Raw genomic sequence first — 8,746 nt, forward strand, 5'->3', positions numbered from 1 at the left:
CCCTGCAGGCCCGAGCAATAATCTTATATGCCTCCCCAGTCATCTGTCCAAGCTTCCATTTTTTGTAAGCTTCCTTCTTTTGTTCAGTCAACACAGCTGGGATATTGAGTAAGTGAAAGAAAGAAAGAATGTTCATCACTGAAAAAAAGATGCTGCATCTTAATTGAGCCTTTCAGGGTCATGACATATCAGAAAAAGTAGAGAAGAAACCCATACTTATTTGAAATGTATGAAGAAACCTTGATACAGTTTAACGACAAGGTAAATACTAAAAATATAACTTTCATAAATTCTCTCCAAGGTAATTAATTTTCTCCCTAAAAGTGTTACTGTCTTTTTCAAAAGGAAAGCCATTAGTTATAACCTGTGAGAGTTGCAATTTTTTTTAAAGGTTTTAGGTTACAGGTACCATTTTTTCTTGAATAAAGTCATAAATTACTCTAATAACAATACAGTGCTGTACAATTTTATTTTGTTAAATGTCTTCCATACAAAGTGTATCCCAAAATGCTTTGCAAGAGTTAGATAATGAAATGACTAAGTTAAATAAGAAAAAATAATAGCAGCAGGCAAGAGTAATTAAGAGGATAGGCAAGGGAGAAAAATTTAAATAAAACAGAGAAATTGCAGGAAGGTTTCTGGACAGATGGAACTTTAAAGGCGCAATTACACTAAAAGCCAGATTGCATTCATAGAGGAGAATTCAGTGCAGAATAAATTAAGGGAGCAGAGTGTAGTGTAGAGATTTGGTACCAGATTCTGGTTCACAAGGTTTATGAAGTAATCTGGGAGCTTTTAGAAACCAGGAAGGCAATTTTAAACTGGATTCTGAAGTAAATGGAGAGCCAGTGACAAGTTTGCACCATTTTTGATTCTTCTTGATGTGTATAAGTAATAGAGGGTGTTCTTTAAAATAAAAATATTAAAAACTGTGTTTCATTTTGGAAATATCAGGAATTTCCAAGTGTGGTTTCCTTTAGTTTTGCTGGAGAAGTTATTGAAGGCAAAGAAATGTAGATTATGAGCATTCTCAGAGTTTAATTGAAGAAAGTAGGGAGTTGAATTTAAAAAAACAAGCAAACAAACTTCCTATTTGCACAAGTGTTATTCAGTTGTTTAAGTTAAATGTGTTGACAAAAACAACATAATCCAAATAAAAATAACTTCCATCTTCAATTATGTTTCATTTTCTCTTTACCTGAGACACCATCATCTTGCTACCTCTCAAGTCATCACAACTGATTCTGGAGAAAACAGGAACTGAATTTCAAATGTAAAAACAAGCAGAAAAAACAAACAAACCCTTAGACTGTTTATACAACATAAAGAGGACAAAAGGGCACAAACCCCAGTTTTCCTTCTTTGTATGGCACTTTTAAGGATGGGGTATTGTGGTTACATCTCTGTACACATGGGAAGACAAGCAGCAGGATTGTATATAAATTGGAGTCTGCAGAACTGGGATTGTGGAGGCTATAAAGAGGAGAGTGCAGTAGGTAAGGTGAGAGATGAGATCATGGATGAGGGTTTCAGCAGAAGTGGAGCTGAAGCATATCTGGGAAGTATTGTGAAGGTAACAATAGGCATTTAGCAGATATACAGCAAAAGTACAAGGGTTAGAAGAGTTCAGGGTGTGAGGACACACCAAGAATGTTATTACAGTATTTTTTACATGTGAATTGTTATAGATATTCATGACATTTATTAAAATACTGAAAAAGAGAGAGTTCTTGTCGTAAGAGGATAAAATACTTTTAGTCACGATCACACATTTGGGGCAACACACAATCTCCTCTTCTAAGGGTGCTCAGGAAGAGACTAGGTGCCTCGAGTGCCCCATTGACAATCCATTGCTGAGGTCTGCAGTGTGCAGATTGCTTGCATCATCCTTTAGGGTGGGACAGCCTGCTCTCTCTAAATGCATCTGGACCACCATGAGTCTGCAGGGGAGGCAGGTGAAGGATCATGAATCTACCTGTCTAACCCTCCCTGCCCTGTTGGACAACGTGCATTCTTGGGAAGCAGAAAGAGCAGTCCTTGTTCACCATCAAATGCATGGTCTGCAGCTGGCCCTGGCCCTTATACAGAGTGTGCAACTTAGCAAGGATGAAGGGGATTTTCCATCACTTGGACTCTTAAAATAAGATTATGTGTCTCTTTTAAAAAGATATGCAGTAGGTCAACCAGAAGTTATGGGCTTGATACAGGAAGTATCTGCCTGTGTTATGCAGGAGGTCAGACTAGATCAGTGGTTCTTAAACTGGGGTCAGCACCCCAAAGTGGGTCGTGACACTTTTAATGGGGTCTCCAGGACTGGCTTAGACTTGCTGGAGCCCAGGGCCAAAGCCCAAGCCCAAGGGCTTCAGCCCTAGGCGGCAGGGCTCAGGTTGCAGGCCCCTTGCCTGGGGCTGAAGCATTTGGGCTTCGGCTTTGGCCTGCTGGCCTGGGGAGATGGGGCTGGGGCTTTGGCTTTGCCCCACCCTGGCGTGGCGGGGCTTGGGTGCACTAAGGCTTGGGTCCCCACTTCTGGGGTCTGGTAGTAATTTTTGTTGTCAGAAGGGTGCAATGAAGTTTGAGAACCCCTGGACTAGATTATCATAGTTGTCTATTCTGACCTTAAAATCTAATTTAATAGTGGAGGAAGTCAGCATGGTTGCAAGATTTTCACCACTGACACTCATGGTATGAGCGCAGGAACTGAAAGCAGATGGTAGGGATGAGCCCAGGCTGCTGTTTCTACTAAAACAATCACATACTTGAAAATGGAATGAATTGTAATACTCTAATTTACTTTACAGGGCATTGTGATCCAGTGTATTAAACAGCTGACTCAGAGACAGAAAACTTTATTTCATTTCTGACTCTGCCCATGCTCACCTTGTGCACGTTACTTAGTCTCTCTAGAGGCCTGAGCCAAAACCACTGAAGTAAACAGGAGGGTTTTTTTTTTCTTCATTGACTTCTGTGGGCTTTGGATCAAGCCCTATGTCTCACTATCCTTGTGTGTAAAATGTGGATAAGAATTCCTACCTGCAGGTGTAAATCATGTAGGGCCCTGACCCAGCACTACAAACTGTGTGGGAGGACATCTTCATCCATGCAGATCTCCCTTGACATGAGGGGGGCTTTATGTAGATGGGATCTACTCGTACAATTTTCAGCAAAGAATCAGGGCCGTAGAGAACTATAGACAAAAAAACTGGATGCAAGTGCCAAGTATTATTTTCTTCATTCTGTCAGGGACTGCTATAATCCTTGTAATATAATTGAAAAGAACAGTTTATAAAATTTGTGGGAGTTTAAAGGTGATTAATAAACCCTTGGTGATTATGCATCTACAGTTATAGTAAATACTTGCCTCTAGGGCTCAAATTGTAATTGAAAAACAAAAGACGAGGTATAAATGGTGTGACTGGTAGAAAGCCAAGAATGGAAACAATGGAATATTCTTGCAGAAAATTGTGGGAAAGTCACAAAGCAAAGCTGAGATTTGTCATAGAATACATCTGGCAGGAAGTTCTAAAAGTGTTCTGGTTTAATTATTATCCCTGACTGGGACAAAATGTTGCAAAATAAAGTAATATATTACATAATGTAAAGGGTAGACATGTCAAGATAAACAGACTATCTCTGTGATTGATAGCCATATAGGGGTTAATATAATCACATGCAGCACTGCAAGCATTGTCCATCTGGTAACTGAAGTCAGTCAGAAAGTAGGAACTAATAATGTGAATTTGCTGAACCTACTTAATGGATTACATGGATTCCTATTGTGGAAGAAGGGAAAGAATTGACAAGGATTTGTAGGGGATCTTAATGCATGTAAATCTGTTAGCAAGAGTTAGGCCAGCTGTAACCCTAATGACGTGAGATTTGTAGAAGCGAGGATAGTGTGAGGCGAGTAGGAAAGAACTGTGTGAGAAGTTATCACAACCTTGCACTGATAATCAAATACGTAGACTGGCGCCCTAGACGTGAGAAAAATAAGATAGCAGGATAGCCTATGTATAAACAAAATGCAGCTATTGTTCATTATTGTCTGTATTATTGCTTGTTATTGTCTGTAACAAAGGTATAAATGCTTGCTGTAATTGTTTACCTGTAGAGAGACCTGTCCGGGACTGGGGCAACCCTGTGTCCTAGGGCACTCCCTCCCTCAATTCAATTGCTTGAGAAATAATAAAGTATTTGATTTTGCTGCACCCAAAGAAAAAGCGAGAACTGCGTTTTTCTCCGACACTATTCCTCTCCATTTGTTTTGCACACATTGTAGCTTATCAGATCCAAAAAAAATACAAAGTAGGGGCATGGCTACACTTGCAGATGTAGAGCACTTTGAGTTAAACCAGCCTTCGGAGAGCGCAGTAGGGAAAGCGCTGCACTCTGTCCACACTTACAGCTGCAAGCGCACTGGCATGGCCACAATTTGCGGCACTTGTAATGGCATTGGGAGTGGTGCATTATGGGCAGCTATCCCACAGATCACCTCTTCCCATTCTGGCCACTGGCGCTTTCTGTATGGGAAGCTGGACCTGGCCAATGACAGCATCCCTGCAGTTATATCTGTGTGCTGTACCCTCCATAACATTTGTGAAGGGAAGGGTGAAAGATTCACCCAGACATGGGCCTTGGAGGTTCAACAGCTGGAGGCTGAATTTGAACAGCCAGAGAGCAGGGCTATTAGAGGGGCCCAGTGCAGGGCTGCAAGGATTAGGCATATTTTGAGGGAGCAGTCTGAGGCTGAAAGCCACCGGTAATATCTGATGCCCTGCACAGGAGTGAAGTGCAGTGGTTCTATGTTAGTAGGAATCTGTATTTGCTATGCTGACCTGCAGTGCCTGCTGTTCTCCTGGGCTAAGGTATTTTTTACTTTATGCACTAATAAAGAATGTTTTCAAAGCCAAAAAAATCCATTTTGAAAAGAAACACAACTGCTTGGGAAACAGAAAGGCAGGGGCGGCTCCAGGCCCCAGCATGCCAAGCGCGTGCTTGGGGCTGCAAACCGCAGGGGGCACTCTGCCGGCGCCGCGAGGGCAGCAGGCAGGCTGCCTTCGGTGCTTGGGGCGGCAAAATGCCTAAAGCCGCCCCTGCAGAAAGGGCAAGGGGGTGAGGTGGGGACGGTACAAGCACAGATTTGCATATGTCCTGTTATACTCAGCCTTCCTGTCTGGAGTGCTGTGCAATGAGTGCTGCGCTTCAGGATGGCTATACTGCATGGTGATGGGGTCTGAGTGCAGTGGGTAAGGGTCGTAGTTTTCAGGGCTGAGTGGCGAAGCTACAGGTGTTGAAGGCAGTTGGTGGCAATAAGAACTTGGATGTTGGGGAAAGTGAGTCGAAGGTGACATGGGGGCATAAGGGAAAAAGAGTTTTGGGACAAGAGCTGCGGGGGGGGGCAGGCATGGTAGTGCTCCACCTGCATGCCTATGAGCACCTGGATTGAGTCCGCCTGGCGCTCCATGATGCTTATCAGTCAATCCATGCTTTGCTGCCAGAGCTCCATGCTTTTCTGTCTGCGATCTGAATTCTGCTGGTGGATCCTCCTTTCACTCGCCCTCCACTCCTACACTTTTAGATTCTGGTTAAGTGACTGCTGCATTACTTCATGCAGCATGTCGTCTTTGCTTCTACATGGCCTCTTCCTGAGTCTTTGCAGTCTCTCGGCCGGTGATAATCCATCAGAAGGAGACTTATGACAGCCAGACTAAGGAGAAACATAATAATATCACCCTGATTCAGTGCTATACTCTGATAAAAGACAGTGATGAAGAAGTAAAGGACAAATTCTACCTTACACTACAGGCGGAGATAGAGTACTACTCCACGACCTAACTATCATCATGGGAGACCTGAATGCCAAGGTTGGTAAGGATAATACACAACAACAGAGCAATGGGAAGACATGGATGTGGCACCATGAATGAAAATGGAGAAAGGCTTGCTGTTTTCTGTAATGTGAATGACCTAGTCATCGGCGGAACCCTATTTGAACATCGTGAAATTCACAAGCTGACAGGGTGTTCTCCAAATGACAGAGATAAGAACCACATTGACCATATCATGATCAATGGCAAATGGCGACGCTCACTGACAGATGTGAAAGTGAGAAGGGGTGCAGATGTTCACAGCAACCACCACCTTATGACAGCCTCCATCAAGCTAATACTGGGAAGTGTGGGTCCACCAAACAAGGGACATAGACCTTATGATATTGACAAGCTAAAGTCCCTTGAAACAGAAAGCCTTCTTTCTGCAGTTAAATATCAGGTTTCAAGGACTTGCAAAGCTGGATGAAGATGAGGGGAATGCAGATGAGGAGATCAACAAGAAGTGGAACTCAGTAACAGCAATTTATAAACAGAGCAATGAAGTCTGTCTAGGCTACAAGTAGAAGAGAAGGAAGGAGTGGGTTACACACAGCACGTGGAACACCACAGAAACCAGATGAGCCCGGAAGTTTTAGACACAAAATTCCAGAAGCTAAAGGACAAATACCATGAGCAGTATAGCAAAGCACACCGGGAGGTCAAACGCCTTGTGAGAGCGGACAAACGGCATTATATTAATAATCTGAAAACACAAGCAGAGGATGCAGCTGCTTGTGGTGAACAAGGGACTCTATAAAATGACGTGCTTTATCAGTGGTAAACGGCAGACACCAACAAACACTCATCAGGAACAAACAAGGACACCTACTAACAACTGAAAAAGAACAAGAAATGCGCTGGACAGAGCATTTAAAATAATTGCTGACCAGGGAGTCACCTAAAGAGGAAGCACACATCTAGGAGTCAGAAGAAGATCTTGATATCAGCACAGACACCCCAACTAAGGAAGAAATAATTCAAGCCATCAAATCCTTAAAAAATGGGAAAGCTCCTGGCTAGAGTAACTTGAATGCAGAATTGTTCAAAGTAAATCCTAAATTAGCAGCATCTATCGTGCCCCCTCTATTTACATCAGTCTGGGAAAGGGAAAAAGTGCCAGATGAGTGGACCAATGGGGTTATAGTGAAGATACCAAAGAAAGGAACTCTCAGTGATTGTAATAACTAGTGTGGCATCACACTTTTATCTGTGCCAAGCAAAGTATTGTGTAAGATCATAGTCCAGTGTACATAAGAGGCAGTTGATAGCGTTCTCAGAAAAGACCAAGCTGGTTTTTAGAATGGGCGTGGATGCACAGACCAGATCTTCACTCTACGAAACATAATAGAACAGTGCTTAGAATGGCAACGGCAACTCTACATTAATTTTATAGACTTTGAGAAAGCTTTTACAGGATCAGCCTATGGCACGTTCTGTGGGCATATGGAATATCAACTTCATCAAAAGCTTCTAATTTCAACTTTACATGCAGTGTTGATCACAGTGAGCTCAGTTTTGAAGTCAAAACAGAAGTATGTTAGGGGTGTGTCGTGTCTGCAGTCCTCTTCAACATTGCCATTGACTGGGCAATGTGGCGTACAACAGAAGACATTCCAAGAGGTATTAAATGGACACTCTCCTCATCCCTTGAAGACCTGAACTTTGCAGATGATGTCACTCTCCTATCACATACCCAACACAATATACAAGAAAAAACAACTCGACTCAAAGAATTCAGCCAGCAAATTGGACTGAAAATCAACCACAATAAGACAGCTATCGTGAACTTTAACATTGCCTCACCATCACCAGTGCAGATAGAGGATTATGTTCTCACCAGTGTAGAAACATTCACATACTTGGGCAGCGCCATCAGCCAGGATGGTGGAACAAGCCAGGACATCCAGAAGAAAATCAATAAAGCCAGGAACACCTTCAGGAGCTTAAATACAGTCTGGAAATCATCAAAATTACTACACTAAAACCAAACTCAAGATTTATCAGAGTTGTGTACTTTCAAGAGTACTTTATAGTCCAGAATACTGAGAAAGTATGACATGTCCAAACTGTCTTCATTCCATACAACCTGCCTCAGAAAAATCTCCTGTATCTTTTGGCCCAGAACAATCTCAAACCAAGATCTGTTGACACAGTGCAGCCAAGAGGATCTGAGCACCATCATTGCCAGGAGGCGTTGGAGATGGATTGGTCATGTGCTTCGGATAGAAACTGATTCCATCAGCAGAGTAGCAATAAGATGGACACCTGAAGGCAAGCGAAAATGAGGCTGCCCGAAAACAACATGGCGAAGAGCTGTGGAAGCCCAGCTGAAAAACCTGGGGCACAGCTGGGGAACCATTGAAAAACTTGCCAGAAACAGACAGGAGTGGAGGATCCTCATCACTGCCCTAAATGCCAGAGGAATAATAGGAACATGACTATGATGATGATTCCTTTTTAATCCTATTGTGGGGGCTGTAAATCCCATCACATCATCTATTACCTATAGGATACAACTAATGTTATAAGTAGACTACCAGGTCTGCTATAGCTAAGTATTGGCTCACCACCTGGATTAAAAAAAGGGTAACATTATTAACAAAACCCCAGGGATGCCCAGAGGATTCAGGGGGCCTGGGACAAAGCAATTTCGGGGGCCCCTTCCATAAAAAAAAATTGCAATACTATACAATACTATATTCTCGTGGGGGCCTGTCATAAACAGATAGCTAAGGGTTAATGTTTCTTTTACCTGTAAAGGGTTAACAAAGAGAACCAAACACCTGACCAGAGGACCAATCAGGAAACCGGATTTTTCAAAGCTCAGGGACGGAATGTTTGGGTCTGTGTCTTTTGTCTGGCTCTCAGCTATGAGAGGG

This window comes from Chelonoidis abingdonii, chromosome 1 (genome assembly GCF_003597395.2).
Source record: "Chelonoidis abingdonii isolate Lonesome George chromosome 1, CheloAbing_2.0, whole genome shotgun sequence".
Taxonomy (NCBI): domain Eukaryota; kingdom Metazoa; phylum Chordata; order Testudines; family Testudinidae; genus Chelonoidis; species Chelonoidis abingdonii.